This window comes from Brassica napus, chromosome A9, assembly GCF_020379485.1.
Source record: "Brassica napus cultivar Da-Ae chromosome A9, Da-Ae, whole genome shotgun sequence".
Taxonomy (NCBI): domain Eukaryota; kingdom Viridiplantae; phylum Streptophyta; class Magnoliopsida; order Brassicales; family Brassicaceae; genus Brassica; species Brassica napus.
Window position 1 is genome coordinate 27,256,689 of NC_063442.1, and position 17,735 is coordinate 27,274,423.

At 34.3% G+C, this 17,735-nt stretch overlaps 1 non-coding gene across 1 annotated transcript; it reads left to right on the plus strand.

The window, feature by feature from the left end:
* Positions 1-16,433: 16,433 nt before the first annotated feature.
* LOC125578683 lies at positions 16,434-16,540 on the plus strand. The gene has a single exon (XR_007316766.1). It is a non-coding gene; the product is annotated as a small nucleolar RNA R71 (small nucleolar RNA).
* Positions 16,541-17,735: the final 1,195 nt, after the last annotated feature.

Consider the following 17,735-nt stretch of genomic DNA (forward strand, 5'->3'; position numbering starts at 1 on the left):
ATTCTTACTATTATTAATTTTAATCAATTATCTAATTAAATAAATTTAAATTTCGTTTTTATTTTTTTAATTTAGTTATTCATTTTATTCATTAAGGGTATAAACGATATTAATCACTCTAACTTTTAACGTGAGAGTTCGATTCCAAAAATTTACTTCGCAAATAATTTATTTGATTAATATTTAATTATATAATTTATGTTTTAACTATTTACTAAAATACTTTTTCAGATAACAGTACAATATGTATACAAAAATTATTATTTTTTTAAATTATTTTTTTAGATTTTGGATAATTCAATATTCTATTTTAATTATATAATTAAGAATTTATTTTGATTGATATTTATTTATATAATTCATGTTTTTAAAATTTTTATATATAATTCATGTTTTTAACTTTTTACTAAAAGACTATTTCAGATAACAATACAATATGTACATAAATTATCTCTCTTTAAAATTATATTTTCAGATTTCAGATAATTCTTACTATTATTAATTTTAATCAATTATCTAATCATATAAATTTAAATTTCGTTTTTATTTTTTAATTTAGTTATACATTTTATTCATTAAGGGTATAAACGATATTAATCACTCTAACTTATAATGTGAGAGCTCGATTCCAAAAATTTACTTCGCAAATAATTTATTTGATTAATATTTAATTATATAATTTATGTTTTAACTATTTACTAAAATACTTTTTTCAGATAACAATACAATATGTATACAGAAATTATCTTTTTTTAATTATATTTTTAAATTTTGGATAATTCAATATTCTATTTTAATTCTATAATTAAGAATTTAGTTTGATTGATATTTAGTTACATAATTCATGTTTTTAACTTTTTATATATAATTCATGTTTTTAATTTTTTACTAAAAGAATATTTCAGATAACAATCTATACTATTATTTGCGAAATTAAAGTATAGAAATTATCTCTTTTTAAAATTATATTTTCAGATTTTGGATAATTCTTACTATTATTAATTTTAATCAATTATCTACTCAAATAAATTAAAATTTTGTTTTTATTTTTTAATTTAGTGATGCATTTTATTCATTAAGGGTATAAACGATATTAACCACTCTAACTTTTAACGTGAGAGTTCCGTTGCAAAAATTTACTTCGCAAATAATAGTATAGATTAATAACTGATAAAAATGTAAGAAATATTGCTGGAAGTTCACACTTGATACGTTCTTTTTTTTACCTAAAGAGTATCTTTTTTTTTTGTCAACACCTAAAGAGTATCTTTTTAAGCCAATACTCGACAAATCTATCTTGTTCAAAGCTTTGCATCATTTTATTCTGGTATAGTATGTTCTGTAATTTGAGTATCAAAGGTTTTGTTCGGTTCGGTTTTCTGCCCATCCCTTGAAAGAACCATCTACAAATATCTTTCTATATTTAATTTGTTGAAAGTAAAATCTCTCTTATTTGTTTATATGTGTCTAGTTATTTTACAGAAAATTTGTCCACCAAAATTTCGAAAGCATTAAAATAAGTAAATAACTAAAAGAAATCTAATTAACAGTAAGGATAAGATATATTATATAATGTAAAGAATTACAAATATCAACTAAATTTCAAGTTTCTGCATATATTTTCTGAAATCAAATTAAATAAAGCAAAGCAATTTTTTATAAATATATATATATATATATATATATATTTTTTTTTAACGACTTATAAATAAATATATATATATATATATGTATATATTCTAGTTTGGGTCAAACAGTTTGGTGATTTTTGAAAATATATGTATTATGTAGCAGTAGATGTGTTTTTCGAAAATGACAGAATCAGTCAATAGGATATATAAAAATGTATATTATTGTCTCTGAATGACTGATTTAGTGGCAAACTTAAATTTTATTATTGTCTCTAATCATGATTACAATGAAAAAACTAACGATAATATACTGATTAAGCGTTTTGTGATTTATTAAAGAAATTATATATATCTTAAAGCCATAAAACCTCTCGAATTACTGGCCAAAACTCTTGATTTTGATCCAACCCACTCTTCATAAAAAATATGAAAATATGCGTGTAATGCAGCCTTTAACAATTTAACATGACGACGATTAAAAAAAAATACAAATGATAACAACAATCTATCAATCTATCTTTTTTACCAAAAAAAAAACAACAATCTATCTTCTGATAGAATGTTAACTATGTGCATTTTTAACCCCTACTTGCAATTAAATATGATCAAATCCTATTAAAAAAACATACTTTCGCCTTAGTCGGCAGAAAATGTATATTTAACTGAATCTTGCTGCTCACATGCGGTGACTAAAATTTTATTATATATATATAAATCGGGATTAGGCCATGATACTGATTATTAATATAAATCAGGATTATGCCATGATACTGATATTTAATTTATCATTAAGCTACAAATTCCAATATATATTATTATTAAAATATGATACAAAAAGATGAATCAAATTTCAGACAACTGCTACTTACGAAGAAGCAACCTGAATATAAAGTACACACACGTCTTGTAATTAAATAAAGTCAAAGCTTACAGCTTTGGACGAAATAATCGACTAATCCAACGACGCATTTTAAGGCTTTGAGCGTACTGCACCAAACATGTTTCCACAAATAATCCTGTTGTTAAGAAAGAAGAAAAGTTAAAAGAAGCTTTCTGTTGCTGGGATTGTCCAAGTCCACCGTGGTGGGTGTGTGGGTGAACATGTTGGGGATATTTGTATATTAAACAATCCGGTCCAAGATAACTGAAAAGGGACATATTATAAAGATTTGTTTTATATCTGTTTTCTTATTTCACATCTACGATTTAGTTGTACGCACTATCCCGAGTTTGTGTTAACAAATCACTAACTAATTTGAAAAGTAGTAAAGCAAAAAAGTATGAAGATATTTTTGTTTAACAAGGTAATAATCCGCGCCTTGGACATAATGAAATTATTAATTACGTTATTTTCTAAGATAAGAAAACATTAGATATGTTTAATCTGCATATCGGTTTGGTTTTAGGTTGGGGTTTTTAATTTTTAATCTACTAAAATATAACTACTATTTCAAATCCATATTTATTTAGTTTGTTCGATTAAAATACTTGAGTTTTCGGTGTTAACCAAAAACTAATACTCCATTATTTATTCGGTTTCATGTTATATGAACTTTAGACAGTCCTGATGTCGAATCAATGGTTCATATTCTAATTTATAAATGCATTAAAAATCAAATGGTGAAAAAAACTATTAAAACAAATCATTTCATTACAATTTGGTCGATGGTGAAAAGAAGCATTAGAAAAAAGAATATTCCAACTTCCAACAGAATTAAAATTCTCACTTGTGATGAATATTTAGTTATATAGGTGCTTATGTCAATGTGCACATATATGTGTATATAAAAGAATAATATTAAAATAATTCATAAATATATAAATATACCGTTAATTAACATTGAAAGACATTTTTGTTCAAAATAACACATAAATGATAAAATTTTGAAAATAAAATTAAGTAAAAATAAAATAAACCTAGATATTAGTATTTTTTTTCAAATTGTCTTTATGTGTGAAAAATTTTCATAACCCTTGAAACCTTGTATGTGAGTTTATATTGAAAAAAATGTAAAGTAATACATAGTGTAAACACATTTATGTAGAGTTTGGTTGAAAGACTCTCTACACGTGACACGTTAGCATACTCATTTTTAAATCATTGTGAAGCTGTCATATAGCGAATATATTATGAACACGTTAATGTTAAATCTTTGTCTTTTAATATATAAGGGATAACATCTTTGGTCCTACTCCAATTTTTACTTTAAAAAGTTTGAAATAACAAATGCTCTAACCTACTTCATTTTCTACTCTGCCATGGAGTGAAATGAATTTATTCTATAAATAGAATAATGTATTTATTTTTTATTTTTTATTTCAAGGATTTTTTTCAAAAAAAAAATAGAAAATAAAATAGAGTAGGGTTAGAATAAAAACCAAATCTATTATGGAATTATTTTATTTTATAGGAAAAAATAGGTTTTTTACATTATAAATGTTCTAATCTTCGTAGGATCAGGGACTAGTTTTAAATGACTTTTTATGTGGCAGGTCTACAAACGTAAACCTTCTCTTCTCCTAGTAGTACCTCCTATGACAATTCGGTTAGGTAGCGTTGAAAGCAACACTCTTATAACCGGTTGAGCCAACCTCATTTTACTACAACAAAATAATAAACTGCACGTCATTTTCTTGATAAGGGCATGTTTAATGGGGAATACCCTAGTTAGTTCTTAATAAATATTTAATTAATAAAATTAGGTAAAATAGTGTAAGAACACTAAGATACATTCCTTAGGGCATCCGCATCAGTGAACCCTATGGAAGGGGTTCACAAAGTATTTTTTTATTATTTTCTTTTTCTGTTTGATTTTTGTTTTTAAAAAAAAAAAAAAAAAAACTAATCGGACCAATCGCGGGCCGCCACGTACTGTGGAACCTGCGCTACAGTGTTGATCCGGGTTCAATGCAGTGAATCTGTAGGAGCTGAGTTCACAAAACTTAAAATATTTTAATAATTTTTTTTTTAAGAAAGGTGTGAACCTCTGCATTGAACCTTCAATGCAGATGCTCTTATGTGCCTTATTTAAGAGACATCTATTGACATCTCTTAAGAGGGTGTATTCAACCAAGAGTTATAGGTGATTTGTGTTAAAATAATAAATTCACTGTTATAAAGTGGTTTAACAAAAATCATTTTATTCTCTGCACTATTTTTAAAATCCTCTAAAACTTTATTATAAATCAAATCACCTCAAATTTTAGATTGAATACATTCCCCCTTAGTTAAATGCTGTTTTTTCTTTTTACTAATTCTTAATTATACTAAGATACTTCTCTAAAAGACTGCAATAAATATGGCCTAAGATGTTATTATTTCTCAGATAAAAAAAATCTCATATTATTCATTATAATATCATTTATTAGAAGTGTTAAATTTTCTCCAACCAAAAAAAGAAAAAGTTAAGTTCAACAGTTCTATTCAGATCACACATTGTAGCAGTCTACAATATGTACTTTGCACCTACGCAACGCTTCTCCGCACGTCCATAAAATTTTGATTAAAAAAAGCATACCTCGAACGAAGTTCATAGTAGGACACAACTGGAAGTTTCTTTTTTTTTTTTTTTTTTTTTGTCAACGAAGTGGAAGTTTCTTATATGACTTTCTTTGTCTCTTTATTTTTCTTGGCAATTGTTTCGATGCTCATCTCAAGGTCTGGAACGGATCGAGTATCTAGACAATTTTAAAATATTCAGATCCAGATTCTTATCCGACGGATCCATAATTTTACGATTCTTATTCAGATCTGGGGTTCTCGAATATCCGGATGTCGGATATCTAGGTGTCGGATATCCTTCTAAAAATTGTAATTTCCGGCGGATATCCAGATCCGGATTTGGATCCTTAAAATAAATAAATAAATAATAATTAATATATATATATAAAATATTAACAATAATTTAAAAATAAAAAAATATATATAATGTTTTTAATTATTTTATATATAATGTTAAAAATTTTACATAAAATTTATATATACTATTATAAAAATAAAAACATATTAAATAAATTTAATTTTTATGTATATATATTTCTATTTTTGAAATAGTTATTAATAAAACTTATGGATCCGGATATCCGGATTAAAAAATTAAGATATTCGGATTTGGATCCGGCTTTGACGGATCAAACATTTTACTATCCGGATCCGGATTCAGCCCCTCCGTATATCCGGATTTGCAGATTCCAATATTTTACTATCTGGATCCGGATTCGGCCCTTCCGGATATCCGGATCGAATCTCTGATCGAATACGGATCTCACATAAAAGTCTCAGGCCTATGAGACAAATATTTCATTCTTTTGATAGTATTAAATCCCAAATAAAAAAAAATAACAACAATTTCGGGTTCTATTTAGTAAATTAAAATCTATAATGTAATGAGGCAGTTATCTCTTTTCTGAGGCGACACGTCAGCATTTTGGTAGGACCTACTTTTAAAAAGTTTGAAAAAAATGTCAAGCATGTGATTTGAACCCGGGTTATTGAGATATAAAAACAAACATTTGTACCACTAAACTAAAAGATAATTTGTACATTGATGGCCAAAATTAAAACATATTTTTAAGGTCGGAAACTTTTGCTTCTTCGGTTTTCTCTGTGGGCCGGGCCTACAAGTGTATTACGAGTTTCATTTTTAAATGAGGTTCACCACGTTATATGAAAAAAAAACAACAATTATAGTTTTTCCATATTATAAATTGTCTTCGTTCAACATGAGTTAGGGTTCTTTTCATCATTATCTTAGACAAGTCTGAGTTACAGAGTTACGTTGTTTGTCTGTTCGTAATTTATTTTTTCACCTGTGAACTCTTCATCTCCCCATATTAAATCGCTTGATCTTAAATGTTCCTTATTTATAGCCTTTATGTAAACCCTATATATATGATTCTCATCTTTGATGAACCCAATCTGCATCTCCACAAAACTCATTGATTCCTCTTAGCTTTAACGATCTTCTAGAAAATGTCTCTTTGCCTCTCCAATTCCTCAAACCGGCGTTTCCGGCATCCGTCACTCAACCTTCGAGTCTCTCCGTATTGGTCGTAGTAGTGAGAGCATAGCCTTTAACCTCCTCGCTTATGAGATTCCCTGAACTTCAAGAAAGATAATGAGTTTATGGGAATCACGGTTCTATTCCTTGATGAAAAGGTAAGTTAATCTTCAATTAATCACACTTATTTAATATAATTATTTTTAATTGATTTCCTGATTCTTTGTTAAATAATATTATTTGCATATTCTGTGATTCACGGGTTTATTCCCGCCGGACGTGCTAATCATTACATGCCATCTTTGAAAGCCGGTTCCATTGTGAAAGTCTATCGTTTTGAGGTTGCTAGGTGCTCAAGCATGTACAAGATAATTGATCATCCATTCTTCATTCATTTCATTTCATGAACTATTAATTATGAAGATCATCACGGGTGCTCCTGAGATCAATCTCCAATCATAATTAGACTGTTTGACAATTTCCAAGTGATTGCGAACACAAACCTAGAACTCCCATGTATATTATCATATTTCATCTGGGTTTATAATATGTTTCGTTATTATACCTAATATTTAAACTCGCAGATGTGGTTGGGCAAATCTAGTCTGTCCAAGGCTCTGACCTTAGCAAAGAAACAACTCGAGTTGTTATCCGTCTCTTCATTGATCCGTAAGAAATAATAAACACACAATTTTTTTTATATTATTATCTATATTGTGCTAACATCAATAATCAAAAATATTTCATACCCAAATTTTGTGGTTGTCTATTTATCTCCCTTACTTATCAAACTAATTTTACACAAACCTTTATTTTACAGCTTAAAAGAAACCACAACAACCCAAACAATCAAAACACCAAAAAGTAGAATTCCAAAAAGACGAATCACTAATTATCACCTCTCTTTTTTTGTCTAATCTTAGAAATAAACTTCAAAAGAAATATACCAAATCAATCACCTCAACTAAAACTCAACGACACATACATCAAGTTATCTAAAAAAATACAAACTACACGACCAGCTATTTAATAATTTACAAACTTACTTTCGCAACGACACATACATCGAGTCAGCTAAACAAATACAAACTACACAGCCAGCTATTTAACAATTTACAAACTTACTTTCGCAATGAAGAAGACGAAGACGACAACCAAGGTCAGTGAAATTACCTAAACAAAAAAAGCAGAGTAAGTTATGAACTCTGATAAATACAACTAACAATGATTTTTGTTTACATATTACCCATCAAATAAAAGATAAACAAACACAGCCACAACAGGAGATACAAGAGACAATCCCGACATACACAAAGGCGGCAACAACAGATCCATCTGCTCACTCGTCTTGTCTTATAAAAATAGCTTACATGCCCAATGTCAACATGCCAATGCTATTGTCTTCTTATGAGAAATATAAATTCATTTAAAACTCATTAAAGCCCAAATACTCAAAACTGTCACTCATTTTATAGTTATTTCTACAAGCATTCATGTATTTGTTTAAAAGGTCCGGTAAGAGCAACAATTTTAAAAATAAAATAAAAATATATAACAAACATATTAAGGATAATAAAAATTATTACTTAAGCCACATAGAGGCTTACGACAAGGAGATCCGTTGTCTCCATATTTATTTATTTTTTGTACGGAGACTTTGATTGCAAATATCAGGAAGGTGGAGAGAGGGAAACAATTAACAAGAATTAAGGTATCCAGAGCATGTCCATCGATTTCACATCTGTTTTTTGCGGATGATAGTTTGTTCTACTGCAAAGCTCAAAAGGAAGAATGCCACACTATCCTCAGGATTTTAAAGGAGTATGAGGTGGTTTCAGGGCAACTGATAAATTTTGAAAAGTCTTCGATTCTATTTGGATATAAGATTGAAGAATCAGTTAGGCAGGAGCTAAGAGATATCTTAGGTATCCAGAATTTGGGGGGAATGGGATCTTATCTAGGATTACCGGAAAATCTTAGAGGTTCTAAGGTTCAAGTTCTCGGCTTTGTGCAGGATCGTTTAAATAATAGAGTTAATGGTTGGACTTTTAAGTTTTTTACGAAAGGAAGAAATGAAGTGATCATTAAATCAGTGATTACGGCTCTGCCGAACCATACGATGTCGTGTTATCGCTTACCTAAGGCAGCCACAAAAAAACTGACAAGTGATGTAGCGCAATTTTGGTGGAGTCATGGGGGTAGTTCAAGAGGACTGCATTGGAGATCATGGGATAAAGTATGTGAAAGTAAGAAAGACGGGGGTTTAGGCATCAAGGATATAGCTGATTTCAATACCGCAATGCTTGGTAAGCAGTTATGGAGGCTGATTGAGAAGCCAAACACTTTATTCTCTCGAGTTTTCACGGGTAGGTATTATAGGCATGCCTCACCCCTTGAACCGATCCGATCATACTCTACGTCATATGGCTGGAGGAGTATTGTATCTGCTAGATCTCTGGTAAGCAAAGGACTAATCAAACGGGTGGGATCAGGATCTTATATCTCTGTATGGAACGATCCTTGGCTCCCAACCACTCTCCCGAGACCAGCCAATAAAAATCAACATATTTTGTATCCAGACCTTACAGTGGACACACTTTTTTATTCCACTTCGCGAAGATGGAATTCGCAGGCTCTTCGGGATTTGGTAGATCCACAGAATGTGAAAATTATTGAAAGTATACCACTGAGTAGAAATCAGATGGTCGATAGGGAGGGATGGCATTCCACAAACAATGGAAAATTTACGGTCAAATCAGGATACCAAGTAGAGCGGATTTACCCGGATAGGGAACGACAACCATTATTGATGGGACCAACAGTTAATGTTCTGAAGGCATTTTGTTAGAATATCCGGTGTCCACCAAATATGAAACATTTTCTTTGGCAATTGGTATCAGGGTGTATAGCAGTTAAGAAGAATCTGAAGGCGCGAGGGATGGAGGGTGAGATATGTTGTGCAAGATGTGGAGCGGAGGAGGAGTCGATTAACCATGTGTTCTTCGAATGTCCTCCAGCACTTCAGCTTTGGACTCTTTCAAAGATTCCAACAAATCCAGTCATTTTCCCAACGAGTTCTCCTTTTACGAATATGGATCATCTTTTTTGGAGAGTTGTTCCACAGATGGAGGATCATCAATTTGCTTGGATTCTATGATATATTTGGAAAGGAAGAAATAATAAGGTTTTCAGTAATTTGGATATGGATCCTAGGGATACTCTTAAATTGGCAGAAACAAAATCCACACTCTGGACAGATGCACAACTTCTGAATGAACAGAAAACGGGAACACACGAACAAGTTACGTCTTTTTCGTCTATTCCCAGACGATGGTGTTTTACGGATGAATCATGGAAGGAGGGTGATATTTTCTCTGATCAGGGTTGGTTTAGTACTTTAGAAGGATTTGAGGGACTAATGGGAGCAAGAAATGTACGGGCTACTCTAACTTCCTTGCATGCAGAGATTGAGACTCTATTATGGGATATGGAATGTATGAGAAACATACGATAATTTCAGGTTACGTTTGCAACGGATTGTTTTCAATTGGTGAAGATGGTTTCGGAACCAGAAGAATGGCCAGCATTTACAAGTTATTTGGACGATATTAAGAGTCTGAAAAAGAGTTTTACAAGATCAGAGATAATTCATCTACCAAGAACGTAAAATACAAAGGCGGATAACCTAGCACGCAGTGTCATGACACAAACGTCAATTGTCGTTCACATGGATCAACATCTCCCAGTGTGGTTTACAGGGTCAATATGAGTCTGTAATGTTGTTAACAAAAAAAAAATACACACAACTTACACAACTAAACTGGAGAAAAAATATCCAAAAACAAAAGGTACTCTCAACAACTTTAATATAATATATGTACTCTAAACAGTACAAGAAACAAATTAGAAAGTCAAGCAAACAATAAGTCTCAGTGACACAACAAACAACAACATGAACTATATCAATCACATTACTAATACAGTTTAGTTCTTCATAAGTAGAGAACAATGCATACACAGTTCATCATCACAACTCGAACCCTATAACAATAAAAAAAAACTTAAAAAACAACTCAAAACGCAAAATTCACAACTACAATAACCCTAACAAATATTAAGATGAAACAAGAACTCTGTCCACAACCTGCACTTGCACGGGGGAAATGTCCCTAGTCTATATTATGATAGTTGAGTTTTTGTTCACTCCTCAGCGCGCCACGTCAGCGTTTTGTGGGCCTCACTTTTAAAAAGTGTGAAAAAAGGTCAAGTTCATGGTTCGAACCCGGGTTATCGAGATATAAACACCAACATTTATACCACTAAGCTAAATGATACTTTGTACATTGATGGCTGAACCTAATATATATTTACGAAGGTCGGAAGCCCTTGCTTCTTCGGCTTCCTCTGAGTGCCGGGCCTACAAGTGTGTTATGGATTTCATTTTTAAATGAGATTCATCATGTTATATGAAAAAACAGCTCAAGTTTGCAACAATTAAAGTTTTCCCATATTATAAACTGTTATCATTTAACATGAGTTTGAGTTCCTTTCATCATTGTCTCAAACAAGTCTGAGTTACAGAGCTGTATTGAATGTCTATTCGTAATCTATTTTTTCACCGGTGAACTCTTCATGTCCACATCTTAAATCGTTTGATCATAAATGTTGTTCCTGATTAGTGGCCCCTCTATAAACCCTATATATATATATGATTCCCATATTTGATGAACCTAATCTGCATCTCCACAAAACTCATTGATTCCTCTTAGATTTAATCGTCTTCTAGAAAATATTTTTCTCTGCCTATCCAGTTCGTTAAACCGGCGTCCCGGCGTCTGTCACTCAACCTTTGAGTATCTCCGTCTTGGTCGTAGTAGTCAGAGCATAGCCTTTGGCTTCTTCGCTCTGAGATTCCCTGAACTTCAAGAAAGACAGGGAGTTTGTGGGAATCATGGTTCTTTTCCTTAATGAAAAGGTAAGTTAATCTTCGATCTAGCTGATGTTAGGAGTTTTCAAGGCTCCTAAGACAAATGTTGTAGTATAAAAGATTGTCGAACCAGTTCTGAGGGATATCAAAGCACTGAGAATGCAAGTACTCACTTAATCTAAGTGCAACCAATGATTTAGATGGGTTTTAAGCTATGACTAAAACTAAAAAAAAGCAATAACAGAATGATACTTTCTTAACTAAGGGAAAAGAGAACTCATGGGCATAGGGATTAGACCTTGGGTGATCAAGTATCGAACTAAGGATGGCAAATGATCAATCAAACTATCAACCTTAAGCCTAGACACAATTCTAAGCAAGCTCTATGTCTAGATGAATGCTCATTTGCTAACATATCTCAAACATCAAATGTCTTTGGTTGAATAATATGAAAGCAATCATTAATAACAAGTCTATTAGCTATCTTAGCATCTTTAACAACAAATGTCTTTGGCAAAGTATACTAAAAGCCTAGGAGAGTTGTCTCGGGCATTTCATCGAACACCTTTCGGGTGAGAAATGCCTAAGGATCAACTTTTGAGTGGCCAACTCAGAAGATGCATTATGATTACTCTACTAGCAAGGAAATATGAATGATCTACACTAAAACATCCTAGCTCTAACCTAATCACCCTTAATCTCCCTAACCCATGAATTCAAAAGATGATTACTCACTAATCTCCATGATTCCTCTTAAACCCATATTGGATTTTAGATTAACCATGTAGAGAAATAGATAAGAAATCAACAAGAACACAAGATGAAAGCAATGAAATCTGAATCAAAAGAGGTTTTTTACTAGTTCTTCTCTAGAAAAGAGATTATCCTTGCCTCCAATGGCTTACAAAGTACTTAACTTAGGTTTAGAAAGTGTAAAACATCAAAACAAATGACCCAAAAGGCCCCTGAAATAACATAAAAATCGTCCAAGCAAAACACCCGGAGGGACTTCGTGGTGTAGCTCCAGGACGTAGCTCTGGCTTGGGAGTGACCTCAGGTGGTCGCTCTGGAAGGTCCCTCCAGGCCTATGTTTTGGCCTCCAAAGTGATGAAAAGGCGAGTGACGTAGGGGTGTAGCTCTGGAAGGTCGCTCTGGGTTGGGAGCTACCTTATGGTGTCGCTCTGGAAGGTCACTCTGCGATGCTCGACCAGGATGGATATGGCTCTAGTAAATTGATCATAACTCCTTCTTTACATCTCCAAATGACTTGAAACCACTTCCATTAGAAAGCTAACTCAATTTTCTGTGTCTCCACAAAATCTTAGCAACAGAAGATTTCTCTAAAGGCTCCATCCATGCTCATCTTTCACCCCCTTTTGGATCATAATGCTCCCAAACATCTCAAATCACTCCATGGAACACTCCAGCACCTAATAAGGACAATGAATGCAAAATGCAACCTAGACATGGCTAAATCCTAATCTATATGATGAAAATGCTCATGGATGAATGGATAAAACAATGTAAATATGCAAGATATCAACTCCCCCAAACTTGTTCTTTTACTTGTCCACAAGTGAACTTTCTAGAACTCATAGGGAGAGAGGTTGAAGGTGGGAGCACATAGCCAAAAGAAACACAACTAGCACACTCTCTTATTACACTCTAGCTTCTCTAGGCCTATCTTAACTCTTTTTGTTCTTACACTCATCATCAAGCATCCACACATTCAAATCAACCAACTCTCACATTCATTAAGCACAAAACATCAGGTGAATTCTTGCAAATGGTCAGTTGGTCCAAGTCATTTGGTTGGGTAAGGGAAGGCTTTTATTCAAGTGATTCAAGAGATTCAAAACATATGATCTTTAAGGTGGTTTACTCTCGAAACAAGTAGCCTTGACATTGCACATAATATATCTAAGAAAGGGATCAACTAATGCATACAATGCTCAATCTCCATTGTTCTACCCTTTCCCCAAACATACAATTACACAATCATTCCCAAATGTCAAACCCAACTCACATCTCTCACCAAAAGATCCTAAGAACATCAACTCTTTCTCTTTGAAATCTACAAGGGATTTTTCACAACCTCAAAACATTTCTTAGCTCTTAACAACTTTGCTAGCCCCTTTTTCTTTTCTTTTTCTTTTTTTTCTTTTCTCTTTTTTTTTTTTTTTTTTCGTTTTTTTTTTTTTTTTTTTTTTTTTTTTTTTTTTTTAGGCTGGGGGCCAAGACTTTTCAAAACTTGAGCTAGAGGCTTCTCTACTTATCCCAATAAAACAATTCACTTAAGCACAAAGAGTCTATTCTTTTCCTTTTCATTCCTCCCAAATCATAATCACAACACTCACCCCCCACCTATAGCTAGACAATAGAGTGCCCAATCTAGCAAGAATGAAGATCAAGCATTGTCGTTCCCGATACTCTCAACATTATGCACATGTAAGACTTTCCGAAAAAGGCCTCACTCATCAAACAATGAAAGCTTAAAAGGAGGGAAGGGTTTTGGGAGTGGTCTACCACTAGAGTTTGTCAAAATAAGATTGGCATAAAGGATGTGACAACTCAAGTGTGTATAGCCATGACTCAGTACACAAGGGACCATGAGCAAGAGGCATTAAGTTCGTTCAGTTCAAATAAGGTTGTAGTTGGCTTCAAAGACTGAGTTTCAGCAATCAACAAGTTTCAGGAAGAGTTTTCAAGGCTCGAAACATACAAGTCTTTTTGAGAGGTGCAAAAGCTACTCAGGTGCAACGTAGTGTTCTTTACAAGGCATTTAAAATCATTGCTCCCAATGCATGTGAATGCAACCTATATGCTCTAGACTCTCCTAGAAATGCAAATGATGCAAACTAAATGATTGATTTTTTTTTTTATATGCAAATAGGTATGCAATGCATGACTCAATGAAACAACATCAAAGCAAACATGATCAAATACTTGGTACCTCCCCCAAACTTGAGTTACACAGTCTCTGTGTTGTCAAGTAGAGAGAGAGATACCGAAAAGAAGACTAATATGCAAAAATAAAATGGTATATACAGGGGAGTGTGATGGGTTACCTTCTATGGGGAATGAGTAGAGGGAGATGATCCCTCCTCGTCGTCCTCAGGTGGTAACTCTTCAAGGTGCTCATCAGCAGGAGTGTCCATCTCTTCAATGTAGAAGGCTTGCCCGAACACAGTTGGTTTCCTCATTTTCCTCTTGATGTCAAAGTGGAGGATGTTCTCTTTACCCAAATGGAGATCAATCGTGCCTTCCTTCACATTAACAATAGCTCCTGCTGTAGCTAAGAATGGTCTTCCTAGAATCAATGGATCTTGAGCCTCCTCACCCATCTCAAGCACCACAAAATCTGTAGGTATCTCATACCTTCCAATCTTCACAGGGAGGTCCTCTAAGATGCCCACAGGATACTTCACTGAACGATCAGCTAACACCAGAGAGAGTCTACACTTCTTGAACTGGGTGAATCCAAGCTTCTTTGCAACAGACAAAGGCATCAAGCTGACACTAGCTCCCAAATCCCAGAGACTTTTCTCAAATACCATAGGTCCAAGAGCACAAGGTAGTGTGAAGCTTCCTGGATCCTCTAATTTCTCTGAAGCATCAAGCCTCTGGATGATGGCATTGCACTCATGGGTAAGAATCATCATGCCTTCCATCTCCTTCTTCTTTGCAGCTACAACATCTTTCAAGAACTTGCTGTATTGAGGAATCAACATAAAAGCATCGATGATGGGCATTGCAACCTGAGCTTCACTCATTTGCTTCTCAAACAGAGCCTTGTATTTCTCTAGCAGCTGCCTCTTGAATCTACCAGGGAATGGTAGTTTGGGTTCATAGGGAGGAGGAACAAAAGAACTTTCACTTGCTGGAGTAACAACTTCACCATCTTTTACTGTCTTCTTCTCTTCCCCAACCTTTCCTTTACCTTTGGCTTCCACTATCTTTTCCAAGATCTCGTCATTGATCTTCTCATCAACAATCACCACTTCATCATCTATGTTGATGGCAACCCCCTCACCTAGTTTCTCAGCATCCTTGGTGAGGGTTTTAGGAGGTAACTGTTTACCACTCCTAAGGGTGATAGCTTTGGCCTCCTTGGGGTTTTGGTCAGACTTTCCAGGTAGAGATCCTTGCTGGCGATTCTGGTGAGTGTTCATGGAAGCAAACTGATTCTCTAAATTCCTGACTGTAGAAGCAAGGTGTGAGAATTTGTTGTTGAGCTCATTGTAGCTCCCATCAATCTTGGTATGAAGGTTCTTCAACTCATAACCAACATGCTTCTCACTTCTAGTCTGAGACTCCAAGATTTGTTTCAGTAAGGTATCAGTGCTGCTCTCTTGAGGAGCAGAGGAGCCAGACGAGGGGTTTTGCTGAGGCTGATAGCTGCCTTGCTGGTTGTTTCTAGGCGGATAACCACTCTGTTGGTTGTTGGGATAGGATTTCTGTTGGTAGTTGTTGTACTGAAAGTTGGGCTCCTTTTTGTACCAGCTACCATTGTTGTTGATGAAACACAACTCTTCCTGACCTTCCAAACCCTCAACCTCATTGACAGCAAGTGGATCTTCCTGCCTGGAGTTACCAACAAACTTCAGCTGCTCTTGGGTGGCTTTTTCAGCAATGAGAAGGTCGATCTTGTCTTCCAAAGCTTTGATCTCTTTCCTCGTCTGCTTATCATCTGTTCTACTGCCTCTGTCGTGGTCTCCACTGTAGACTGCATCACTCTTTACCATGTTGTCAACCAGCTCTTCTGCATCCTCCTCAGTTCTCCCCAAGAAAAACCCATTGCTAGCTGTATCCAGTCTGGCTCTGTACTTAGGAAGAGCACCACGGTAGAATGTGCTCAGCAAGCTCTCCTTAGAAAAGCCATGGTGTGGGCATTGAGCTTGGTAGCCCTTGAATCTCTCCCAGGCTTCACTGAAGCCTTCCAAGTTCTTCTGTTGAAAGCTGGAAATCTCGTTTCTCAGCTTAGCAGTTCTTGAAGTAGAGAAGAACTTCTCCAAGAATGCTTTCTTGCAGTCATCCCAAGTGGTGATGGAGTCGCTGGGTAGAGACTTCTCCCACTGACGTGCCTTATCCCCCAAAGAGAAAGGGAATAGCTTGAGCTTTAAGGCATCTTCGGACACACCATTGGTTTTTGACAACCCACAGTAGCTGTCGAACCTGTCCAAGTGATCAAATGGATCCTCTAGAGCCAAGCCATGATACTTGTTGTTCTCGATCACATTGAGGAGTCCTGATTTGATCTCAAAGTTGTTGGCTGCTACAGCTGGTGCTCGGATTCCCAATCTATGACCATGAATGTTGGGGCGGTCATAAGTGCCAATAGGTGGCGCTGCTCGCTGTTGGTTTTGAGGTATGTCTCCCATATCAGTATCCAATCTCTGCAAGTGAGCCTGTTGCTCTTCTTCTCTTCTCTTTCTAGCACACTCTCTCTCTAAAGCTCTGATATCTGCAGCTCTTGGAACTAGGTTTGATGGACCCCTGCTCCTCAAGTGCATACACCTGTAGATTAAAGGGAGGTGAAGAAGAATCAGTAACAAAAGAAAATAAAAATGACTTAGTCTCAAGCAAGTGACTAAATCTCAATGTTTAAATCTACTCAGAATTTGGCAACGGCGCCAATTTGATGTTAGGAGTTTTCAAGGCTCCTAAGACAAATGTTGTAGTATAAAAGATTGTCGAACCAGTTCTGAGGGATATCAAAGCACTGAGAATGCAAGTACTCACTTAATCTAAGTGCAACCAATGATTTAGATGGGTTTTAAGCTATGACTAAAACTAAAAAAAGCAATAACAGAATGATACTTTCTTAACTAAGGGAAAAGAGAACTCATGGGCATAGGGATTAGACCTTGGGTGATCAAGTATCGAACTAAGGATGGCAAATGATCAATCAAACTATCAACCTTAAGCCTAGACACAATTCTAAGCAAGCTCTATGTCTAGATGAATGCTCATTTGCTAACATATCTCAAACATCAAATGTCTTTGGTTGAATAATATGAAAGCAATCATTACTAACAAGTCTATTAGCTATCTTAGCATCTTTAACAACAAATGTCTTTGGCAAAGTATACTAAAAGCCTAGGAGAGTTGTCTCGGGCATTTCATCGAACACCTTTCGGGTGAGAAATGCCTAAGGATCAACTTTTGAGTGGCCAA